A 12,397-nucleotide genomic window follows, 5' to 3' on the forward strand; every position below is an offset into this window, starting at 1 on the left:
TAGATGATGGGTTGCTAGAGTGACAGAAGCTTAAACCCTAGTTTATGCGCTATTCCGTAAGGGGCTGATTTGGATCTCTCGGGGATATACCCCGCGGTGTGACCCGACCGGAGATATAACCCGGCTGGGACTTGATGTTTCATTGGTGATCCGGCAGACTATAAGCCGGCGGGAACAGTTAAGCAGGTTAAGCCGGCGGGAACAGTTAAGCAGGTTAAGCCGGCGAACATAGTTAAGCATTGTAAGCCGGCAGACACAGTCATGTAAGCCGTCAGACCCAGTCATGTAAGTCGGCAGACACAGTCAAGCATTGTAAGCCGACAGACACAGTCATGTAACTCAGACAGTTAAGCCAGACAGTTAAACCAGACAGTTAAGCCAGATTGTAAGCCGGATTGTAAACCGGCTTACGTTAAGAAGCCCAAGATGTTAAGAAGCCCATGGTGAGAAGCCTATGGTAAGACGTCAAAATAGGTTAAGTCCTAATCCGGGTTTGACTCTACATGTAACCCGCCCCTTCATCTTATATAAGGAGGGGCGGGGCACCCCAAGAGAGGGGGCAAGAAAAGAATCATTAAGGCTAGACACAAAGAGATGAGAGCCGTATTGACGGCGTCTCCCTCATGAGCATAATGAGACCTAGCCACAAACAGCATGTAGGGCTATTACCGAATGATGTTTCCCGGGGCCCGAAGCTGTCTAAATCCTTGTCTTATGTGTTGCGTCTCTCGTCCCGATCAACCCCTCTCAAACTACCACATAGATGCGTTGGCCTCATGACTAAGTCCTCACACTAGGACATCTGTCGTGACAATTCCACGACAGTTGGCGCCCACCATGGAGCTGGTGCACGGTGGTGTTGAGTTCTTGGAGGGATTTCTCCCAGGGATCGAGAAGTTTGCAATTTTCCGGTTTAAGAAGAGCCGGTGTGAAAGGATTTTCATAAGCGTCAAGTCCATTAGTCCAGATTTAAGATCGGTGAGATTTAAAGTTTGAGAGGAGTTAGGGTTACACGGCAGATTATAAATCAAGCCACTATTATGACTAGGATTCGCTACTGTGGTTTTTTGGTCAAAGCCACCTTCGCTCTGGGTTAACTCCAAACAGAAGTTCACCGATGGGGCGCCACGATAACCTCAAGCTGCCTTTGCCTCCACGAGCCACTTTCGCTGGCTATTGAAAAACACCAAGGGGCGGATCTGTTTTCTTTTTTCCAAGGCTATCATGACAAGAAAAGGGATCTTACGAAACACCATATCAGACTTCAATTTGAGCCAGACTGGGACTCGCCGGCCGCGCACCCGTCTTGCCGGGCGGCTCCGCCTCAGATCCGACATGAGTCATTGTCGTCCTTGTTGCCAAATCACCCCGGTCTCGACTCCAAGCCGCCACCCATCCGAGTGTGCGCCATCTCCTTCTGCTGATTTCTGCCATGGCCAAGCTGCCAGCATATCGCTCCGCCATTAGGTATCGAGGGAGCAGTTTCGGCAGCCGCTGCGAGCCACTGGCCGCTAACCCGCCGCCATGTTTTTCATCCGCGACTACAGCCCGCGTCCGTGGCCTCGTGCTCGAGCTTGGTTGAGCCGCTGTTGTGGCATTGACCCGCCACTGCCGAGCACCACAGCAAGCCACCATGATATGTTGCGCCGCTGCGAGTCATGAGGCGCCTATGGGCCGCCTCACCTACGGCCGCACGGAGCCACCACGGCCTCACGCCGTCCTCGAGCCACGTTGGCCGCTGTTGATTTACTCCCCTGCATCAAGCCGCCCTCGTTCCTAAGTCGCCGACACCGTGAGTCGTCGTCTCTGCTCCCGCTGCAACACGCTTCCTCGAGTCGGCCTTGTACGGCCGTACCTAGCCCGTGATTCAGAGATAAACTCGGTTTTCGCCGGACCCCGCTTCGTCAAACGCCGCCTCCGCGGCGCTTGAGTCTGAGCCGCCACATCACCAGCTATCTTCGCTTCCACGGACCCTCAAGTCGCCGCCTCGCGTGGCGGGCCCTCCGTCGCGACCGCGGTTTTCCTTCACCTGCGGTCTACCGTCGGGTTTCTGTGCCCCGCGCGTCGGCTCACCACTGCTGTCAACTGCTGCTGTCCACGCACGTCGGCCTACCTCAGCCTCCGCTGTCCGAGCCACCGCCCCGACCTTCAAGTCGCCTTTGCGTGAGCCGCCCTTGCTGGAGCAGGTGTCGAGCCGCCGCTTCTACCACGGTCGGCGCGCTTTGCTCCGTTTCACGGCAGGCCTCCGCTGAGTCACCGAGCTCTCCAGCCGTTGAGTACTCCCCTCACATGCCGGCGCGCCAGACAGCACGGCCCAAGTCGCCTCGCTGACTCGTCTCCACTCTGAGCTTCTTCGGCCTCGGGATGCACCTAGCCAAGCCACCGGCCACCGTCGTTGAGCTGCGATGTTAACTGGCCGAGCAGCCTCTCCGCCGGAGCCAGTGGCCTTCCTGAGCACCTGCTCCCCGGCATCTCTCACCCTGGCGAATGCGCCATGATTCGCTTGGTCGTCTCTGAGGCGCTTGCCTCGACCCGCCGTCCACATGCCCGGACAAAGTCGCTCTCCGGTCGGCTCCGGTGTACCCCGCTCGGCCTTGCCTCTAAGCCGTCGCGCCTAGTGGCTTCAAGCCGCCGTCTCCATCACCTGACTCGCTGACGCACCCAATGAGGGGAAGCTTTAACCCGGGGGAATAAAGAAAGAGTCAGGCTGCCAAAAAAATCCAATGGTCAACACGACCCGGAAGGTCCCTTCTGAGCCGCCCGATGCCCCGTTAAGTCGCCTTGCCACTACCAAGTCGCCATGCCTGTGGTCCCGAGCCGCCAAGTTGCTTTACTATTCGCCTGCTCAGCTGCCTCCCCGTCGCCGGTTCTGCCCACACTGCTCTGCTCTATGCTCTGTGCTGCTCATCTTGTGTGGACAAGGAAAATAAAGGAGGAGGAGGAGTTGACCCGGTGGGTAAAGAGAAGCTGTGGCAATATTTGGCAAGATCCTCGAGGGGGTCAACGAGTAAAACTACTCTTGATTTATATGGATCAAAGGGAATTCAGTAACAATGTTGAAAGGTTGTTTACGGACGTTACATATGGATCATCTGTCGTCCGGACAAATCAGGTGATATCCATCTAAGTCTATTTTATTAGTACATATTATTTTTCTTTGAGAACAATTACTCTCGTTTGTGCAATTTCTTATGCAGAAAAATTTATCATTACAAAAGAGGCCATCAAGCTATGGCCCTTGCCTACACTGGACGGGTCAATGGACAGGGTCAATTATAACCCGCTGAGATTCAAAATATTCCAGCAATCTACTGGTCATAATCATGGTCAAGTACGGAGAGTCTCAAGCCAACTCCTCGAGTAGTCTTAAGACTCGGGGGCTACAATGACATGACTCGGCGGAATTGGCCAGTCTTAGTGAATTCAAGAAGCCCGGGTCATTGGAGGGAAAAGTAACCTAGCCCCGGAGACTACTGCTATATTGATGAAAAGAATTAATTTCTCACAAGTTCGAGTTCTCAGAAAAATTACAGGGACCAAAGAGAGTTGGATGCATAGCACAACTCAAACATAGGTTCCCGGTGAGCACAGCTCACAAATAGGTCATTTGGGGGCTTCCTGTTCAAACATAGGTCGTATTCGAACCAAAGAGAACATAGCTGTCGGTACCCTCTTGATCGGCGCAATGTCAAACCCACTAGGGGGCTTCTTGATCATATTCGAATCATAGCTTAACCCCTTTTGGGTCCGACTTTGATCGTATTCGAATCAGAGTCGTTAAAAAACTCTCAAGGTCATTTGGGGGCTTCCTGTTCAAACATAGGTCGTACTCGGACCAAAGAGAACATACTGTCGGTACCCTCTTGATCGGCGCAACGCCAAAACCACTAGGGGGCTTCATGATCGTATTCGAATCCTAGCTTAACCCCTTTTGGTCCGGTTTACTGATCGTATTCGAATCAAAAGCCTCATATTTTCTCTGTTTGGCTTAAGTTTTTTGAAAACAATCTTTGGTTTTGTCTTGAGACCTTTTTGTTCATATCTGAAGCATATATGTGGTTTCGATTAACCCGGCTTGACTTTGGATGATAAGTCGCCATATATGACAATCATAAACATTTGGAAGTTTTGGCTTCTAAAGATTGGGTTATCACCCTTACTGCATAGTATCCTAAACCGGCAGTATTCAATATCACAGGAACCGGTTTTCCAAACCGGATTATATTATTCAAATATTTAATAGCCAACATGGCTGGATTTTTATTATGGTTATCAATATCCAATATTATGATGGAGGTCTTCAAAGTCACTTCAGCGCAATGGTTATTATTTTATTAATGGAAATGATTTATTTTTACAATGGAGGGAATAGTCCCGAGTCGCTGCAGGCTTACGACCCGGCACTTGGGGGCTACATTATTCAAATTGAGATTACATCAAATATGCAAGTCCCATGTCACTGCCAGCATGCACCATGGCACTTGGGGGCTAATGTAAAGTCATTTTTTTTATCAACTTACTGAAGACCCTGTCGGATCACGGGTTCTGGCAAAACCCTTAAGGTTTGAGCACTGGGGTGCGCACGAAGATCTCCCCCCAACCGATCCGCGTCCTGGTTCAGCTAAGATCTTACGGACTAACTCGACGAACTCACAGCACAAAGGACACAAGATTTATACTGGTTCGGGCCACCGTTGTGGTGTAATACCCTACTCTAGTGTGGTGGTGACAGATTGCCTCTTGGGCTAAGGATGGATAGTACAGGGGGAGAACAGCCTCCTGAGGTTGAGGTGTTCTTGTGCTTGGCGAACTTGTGTGTGTTCTGGTCTCTCTCTATCTCACTTTGAGGCTTCGTTTCCGGTCTCCCTCCCTACCGATATGGTGGTGGCTAGTCCTATTTATAGAGGCCCTGGTCCTCTCCCCAAATATTGAGCGGGAAGGGAGCCAACAACAGCCAATTTGAAAGGGGAGAACTAGTACAGCTTATCCTGACAAAAGTGGTCTTTGCCTACCAAAGGCTCTAGTGGTGACGCCGTCTTGAGCTCCACGGTGACCTCCGTCTTGCCGTCTGGCTGGTCTTGGTCTTGTTGCACTGATATGGAAACCTTTGCTTGACGCCTCGGTACCCCACGCCTGCGCTTGCCCCCTTAGCACCAAAGAGGAAACAAGGACGATGCGTGCGCTGGCGCCCGCCTGGTCTCGATCGTCATGGCTCACGTCACGAGAACCTCGCGAGGTTTGCCTGGCCTTGAACTCTCCGCCCCGCGAGCCAGCTTGGTGAGGCCGCTCTTGAGGAGGTCTTGCGTCGTCCGCCTCGCGAGGGTCTTGAGTGCCTTGTTGATGAAGATGGGTCGTACAGGCCTGCTAGCAAAGCCACGCCATGGGCCGCGGGCAGGCAAGTCTCGGGACCCCCGTTCCCAAAACACCGATAGTAGCCCCCGGGCCCAAGGCGCGCTCGGGCTTGGCTTCGAGGTGAAGCCAAAGGTCAAGTGCGGAGCACCGCGGGCCCCAATAGCTTGCGGCCTTGGTCAACGCGTGGCCGTTGATTGGACGTGGGCGTCTCCACTTCCCCATGCTGCCTCGGCAACTGCCCGACTTGACAAGTCCCTGGATTCACCTCCCGCAGTTCTTCGCCGCTGAGATGCCACCGAGGGGCCTTCGCGAGCTTTGGATGCAACACGCTGACTGCGACGCCCCAGCGACTGGAGCGGAGATTGGAGCTGTTGCCTCCAGGAAGATCTTCATGACCCGAGGCTGGGGCGAGATTGCCCGAGTCTGCCACGCGGAGGACGCCCTCGCGATCCAATTCGAGTACGACGGCGCCTCCGTGCTGTTCTTCAAGGTCTTCGACGAGGAAAGCCGCCGCCTGGAGTGCTGCCCTGACGAAGGTCACTAGGACGACGCTGCGGCGGGCGCTGGGCCTGCCGCAGGCCTCGCCTGTAGCTCCCCCAGCGACAGCGACGACTCCTGGTGGTCCAGCAACTCTCTTGAGCTCGTGGGGTCTTCGGAGACGAGCGATGACAGCTACGTGCCCCCGAGCTCCCGCCGAGCCCGGAGCAGGGCTGCGGCGTCCAGCCGCTGATCTGGATGGGGTTGGCGCCGACATCACGTGTCCCACTGTTGATGATGGCCTCGTCTTGCATTGACCGTGCTATGTCACCACTTCGGAGTGCCGAGCTCTTTGCTCCACCACCTCGGGACCGGCTTGGGGGATGGAACCTTGTCCCACATCAAGCTCGGACCGCGTCGTCAATACCGAACACATTAACCAGCTAAGTTGCCTTCATGCTCCAAGTTTTAAATTTTTAACTTGTGTTCGGTTCGACCAAGCATTATACCTTTTTGGAAAAAAGTTGCTTGTAAAAAATTTCCTTGTCCAAACTTTGTTTGTGACGCACAAATTCAAATACCCAGTTCACTTGGGGGCTTCCTTCATGAAGCCTTTCCTCTTGCATATGATTATACTTGTACGGCTTCGTTCCTTGTTCGTGTATTACGCCACAATATGCACCATATTGACTTAAGCGATTTGCAAGCTGGGTTGCCTCGCTCCTGTGTTTACCCCTATGTTCCCGATTGTTCGGCTAGGGAGTAAAGGGAGCACCTCTGTGATTGTCACGATCGGGTCATCCGAGCCGGACCTCAGACTGGGTGAAGCCGAAAGCTAGCGCTCTTATAGTTTTCAATGATGGTCGACACACAATGGAACTCATGAGTACAAAAAATCTGTTGCACAAGTCTCATAGTAACAATGAGCACCGAAGAAAGGTATCGGTGGGGGTACTATTTTCTTCGAAGATGCTTCTTACACTTCGAAGTAATATAGCATAAGTTCCCTGAGCGCGCTTTGTCTGTTACGGCCTTATGGCCTGATTGCCTGGTTATTGGAAACACCGTCGATATTCTCGATAGGTGGAGTACATAACACTTTTCGGTCCTTGACCAAAGAGGGAGAAGCCGACGGTCGGTTAAGACGCATTTAAAGTTCGGGTGAACATAGACATGATATAAGTACTTCGGTACATGCAATCATTCTTTTACCCAAGTCACTTGGGGGCTCTTAAGTTTATTTGAGCCGTTTTATAATAAGTGTTTTTCTTCTTAGTCGTTGCAAAGTTTTTATTATTATTATTGTTATTATTTATCATTCCTTTTTTCGACACAAGTATGTGGTCACTAGCTGAGGAGGCTAATTTTTGTCTTGAAACGCTAGAGTTTAGTTTGCTAAACTGGCCTAATGAGAAGTACCCTGCCTTCGGGATAGGAGGTTGAAGCCGTAGGCTGACCCACTTGAAGTCTTGAGATAGGATGTGTCATGTTAAAGCACGGCAGAAGCACTTTTTTTTTCAAGTCCAATTTTCGGATTGGCACCGAACACTTGATCTAGTTCGAACATTAAACTTTTGAATAAGTTTTTTGGCTTTTCGAGCCTATGGCACTTTTAAACTATTTGTGCGTTTCCAGCATTAGTCTCGCAGTGCAACGCCGAACACCTTTAGGGATTCGGCAAAAACATTCTCGGATATTGCTATATATGCATCGATTTCGAATGGTGTCTTCGGTCAATAGTTGGGTTGCCCGGCTCCTGTGCTTGCCTCCTACGTTTCGCTTTGTTCGGCTAGGTGTGCAAAGGGAGAACCACTGTGATTGTGCTTCCAGCTCGCAGGGTCAAGCACGTCAGTGGAGAAAGCCGAAAATTGACTATCACAGTAAGCGTAAACTGGTCAGCGATCCAAGGACTATGTTAAATGACGGGCCATTCATAACATCGGCAGAAGTGTTTACGGCTTGACCTCAGATGTCGCCGAACAGTAACCGGGGGCTCATAGCTAGCATCCCCAGTTTAAAGCTCCTATGACTAAGTGAAAGTTTTAAACCCTGCATATCTGATTGCCTCGTTTCCGCTAACACAACTACCTTCAGGCACCGAGACGTCGGCTAAGGGTTGCTTTGTTATTGCGGAAACACCCTACATAGTATCTACCAAGGGGTAGAAGACGATGATGGGCCACTTTCAACTGATAAACGGTCACAATGGAGTCAAAATAATGATGTAAAGTACTTGGATACATAGAATCATTACACATAATCTGTGATTTTACTCTGGATATTGATCCTTAATTCGGCCACTCGTGCCCACATTAAGGCTCGGGGGCTACTGGGCTTTGCACTCATTATTTACAAATATTAAAGGGGCACATCGATCCCCTATTCTGGTGTTGCCACCCGACCAGTGTTTCGGGGGCTACTGCATTGCCTATTCAATGCAGAAAATTCAAAGGGCTCAGTGTTCGGTTTGATCAAACTGTGGGAAGCGCGTCTTCGGACAGCAATAAGTACCATCTGGACCTATCTGGCATCAAGCTATATATCACGGCGACTTCTCACGACCCTCTCTTAGGGGCCCGTTCGCCGATCACTATTATCTCTAATATATTACACTGTGTTTTTATTCCTATGTATGCTGCCGAGCTAGGAGTTGATCCTCAGGCCGATTTCGCGCATCGACCTGAGTCTTAGGGGCTACTAGGAACAACGGTTTTATGCTTGCCTTCAGGTGCATCTCGGGTTTTAGACTGACACACACCTTGAGGGCTACTGGATATACATCGGTAGAGAATAAACTGCACCAGTTAAAAATATTCACAATAAATCAGCCCGCGGTCGGGGTGGTGCACCACCTTGGAAGCAGTCCGGCATAAAGCTCGGGCGCTAGCGGCTAGCTCCATAGAGGGCATTTCCGGCATTAAGCTCGGCTAAACTCCTTTAACTTTTTTGGACCGAGATGATCTATGACATCTTGGATATAATTCGGCGTTGGAGCTTGGACACAGTCCGACGTTGGAGCTCGGATACATTTCGGCATTGGAGCTCGGAAGCAGTTTGGCATTGGTGCTCGGCTGCAAAAGATACCTCGAGTGCTGTCCGGCATTGGAGCTCGGACGCAAGAGGACACTGCCTCCCGGGAACAACTTCAAACCCGAGGTGTGGCATAAAAATAACGAGGCATTGGTAAAGGCCGGAAACTTAAAGGGGCTCCTCGGATACCCGACGTGTAAACTCGTCGAATGCATTTCGGCGATCCTCAAGATCGAAGATGAGAAGATTTGTTGAACTAGTTTTCAAAACCGACAACCAAAGATGAAGAACAGTTCGGAAGAATCGAGGAGCGTCCCTAACTTGAAGACCGGTTCAGGGGGCTACTGACGGTGTCCTGGACTAGGGGGTACTCACCACGTCGTCTCCCGATCTGTTAGATTGGGCCGAGGACCCCCATGGCCGTATACTCATGGGCCAGTTCGGACAGTTGCTGCATACAAGGAAGATTCCGCAAGACTTGGCGATCAAGACAAGGACTCCACCCCACCGGCGTATTCGGCTAGGACTCTTGTTATCCTAGGCCTCTGGTGCATTATATAAACTGAGGCCAGGCTAGTTGATAGAAGATATACAACAATCATTCCATAGGCTAGCTTCTAGGGTTTAGCCTCTACGATCTCGTGGTAGATCAACTCTTGTAATACTCATATCATCAATATCAATCAAGCAGGATGTAGGGTATTACCTCATCAAGAGGGCCCGAACCTGGGTAAACATCGTGTCCCCTGCCTCCTGTTACCATCGATCCTAGACGCATAGTTCGGGACCCCCTACCCGAGATCTGCCGGTTTTGACACCAAGAATGATTGTGGAAAACTAACAAATAAAGACTCAAATAATACAAGATGCTCCAAGCAAAACACATATCATGTGGTAAATAAAAACATAGCTCCAAGTAAAGTTACCGATGGTAGTAGACGAAAGAGGGGATGCCTTCCGGGGCATCCCCAAGCTTTGGCTTTTAGGTGTCCTTAGATTATCTCGGGGGTGCCATGGGCATCCCCAGGCTTAGGCTCTTGCCACTCCTTGTTCCATAATCCATCAAATCTTTACCCAAAACTTGAAAACTTCACACCACAAAACTTAAAGTAGAAAATCTCGTGAGCTCCATTAGCGAAAGAAAACAAAACACCACTTCAAGTTACTGTAATGAACTCATTCTTTATTTATATTGGTGTTAAACCTACTGTATTCAAACTTCTCTATGGTTTATAAACTATTTTACTAGCCATAGATTCATTAAAATAAGCAAACAACACACGAAAAATAGAATCTGTCAAAAACAGAATAGTCTGTAGTAATCTGTAGCTAACACAAGATCTGGAACCCCAAAAATTCTAAAATAAATTGATGGACGTGAGGAATTTATCTATTAATCATCTGCAAAAAGAAATAACTAAATAGCACTTTCCAAATAAAAATGACAGCAATTCTCGTGAGCGCTAAAGTTTCTGTTTTTTTTACAGCAAGATTAAAAAGACTTTCCCCAAGTCTTCCCAACGGTTCTACTTGGCACAAACACTAATAAAACACAAAAACACAACCAAAACAGAGGCTAGATAAATTATTTATTACTAAACAGGAGCAAAAGGCAAGGAATAAAAATAAAATTGGGTTGCCTCCCAACAAGCGCTATCGTTTAACGCCCCTAGCTAGGCATAAAAGCGAAGATAGATCTAGGTATTGCCATAATAATAAGATAGATCATTAAAACTCATTTCATATTCTCTATGTTCGGCAGCAAGTTTTCTTTGAGGCAAGCAAAATTAATCAAAAGGGCTAAATTTAATGGGACAAAAGTCCCCAAGATCAACTTTGGGAGGTATAGGTTCCTCCTTTGGCCCTTCGTATTGCACAACCAATTCATCATTATAAGCATTTTTTGACAGAACTTTGTGAGCCTATACTCAAGAGAATATCCTAGTTCATTATTTCGAATAGCCAAATCATTATTAAGTTCAGAAATTCTATCAACTAGAACATTGGTAGGAACCCTTTTCTAAGATTTTCATTGAAAGCAACATAGTCTAGAGATTGAAAACGCATTATTTCTTCTTGATCAAAAAGGATAGCCTCTATGGGAGGATGGCAAGCGTCCACCCTATAATGCGCAAAGATTTCTTTGGCCTCTTTTATTATAACTCTAAACTCATGAGCCAAAAAGATAGTAGTGGCACACTTAACAGAAGAATGCTCAATATTAGAAAATTCTAAGAAAATCCTTTGTATGCAAGGATGCATGTGCATAAATTGTCTTTCAAGTTCAACTACAAGCCTGGCGATAGCGTCCGCAAGACTACTAGTTCTATGAAGGATAGAACTACCCATAGAAGGCAAAACACCGGCACAAGTAAAGAAATCTTGGATAACTCATTTTCCAATAATATTACCACTACCAATTCGGAATTTTTTTGTATGTAAGATAGGGGGTTCTTCAGCAAGAGCATCCGAATTATTCATGATATTATTATTGTCCCTATCGACAATAATTTCCCCGATTTCAGACATAATGGCAGAAAGTGCAAGGGGCAAAAAGAGGCAAACGGAGAAAGAGGAGGAGGAGGGAGAGAGAGAGAGAGGGCGAATAAAACGGCAAGGGTGAAGTGGGGGGACAGGAAAACAAGAGGCAAATGGCAAATAATATAATGCGGGAGATAAGGGTTTGTGATGGGTACTTGGTATGTTGACTTTTGCATAGACTCCCCGGCAACGACGCCAGAAATCCTTCTTGCTACCTCTTGAGCACTGTGTTGGTTTTCCCTTGAAGAGGAAAGGGTGATGCAGCAGAGCAGCGTAAGTATTTCCCTCAGTTTTTGAGAACCAAGGTATCAATCCAGTAGGAGGCCACACACGAGTCCCTCGCACCTACACAAACAAATAAACTCCTCGCAACCAACGCGATAAAGGGGTTGTCAATCCCTTCATGGTCACCTACGAGAGTGAGATCTGGTAGATATGATAAGATAATATTTTTGGTATTTTTATGATAAAGAGAAATAAAGATACAAGTAAAATAAATGGCAAAGGAAATAACTAAGTATTGGAAGAATAATATGATGGAAAATAGACCCGGGGGCCATAGGTTTCACTAGTGGCTTCTCTCGAGAGCATAAGTATTACGGTGGGTGAACAAATTACTGTTGAGCAATTGACAGAATTGAGCATAGTTATGAGAATATCTAGGTATGATCATGTATATAGGCATCACGTCCAAGACAAGTAGACCGACTCCTGCCTGCATCTACTACTATTACTCCACACATCGACCGCTATCCAGCATGCATCTAGAGTATTAAGTTCAAGAGAACAGAGTAACGCTTTAAGCAAGATTACATGATGTATAGGGATAAACTCATGCAATATGGTATAAACCCCATCTTGTTATCCTTGATGGCAACAACACAATATGTGCCTTGTTGCCTCTACTATCACTGGGAAAGGACACACAAGATTGAACCCAAAGCTAAGCACTTCTCCCATTGCAAGAAAGATCAATCTAGTAGGCCAAACCAAACTG

The sequence above is a fragment of the Triticum dicoccoides genome, chromosome 4A (genome assembly GCF_002162155.2).
Source record: "Triticum dicoccoides isolate Atlit2015 ecotype Zavitan chromosome 4A, WEW_v2.0, whole genome shotgun sequence".
Taxonomy (NCBI): domain Eukaryota; kingdom Viridiplantae; phylum Streptophyta; class Magnoliopsida; order Poales; family Poaceae; genus Triticum; species Triticum dicoccoides.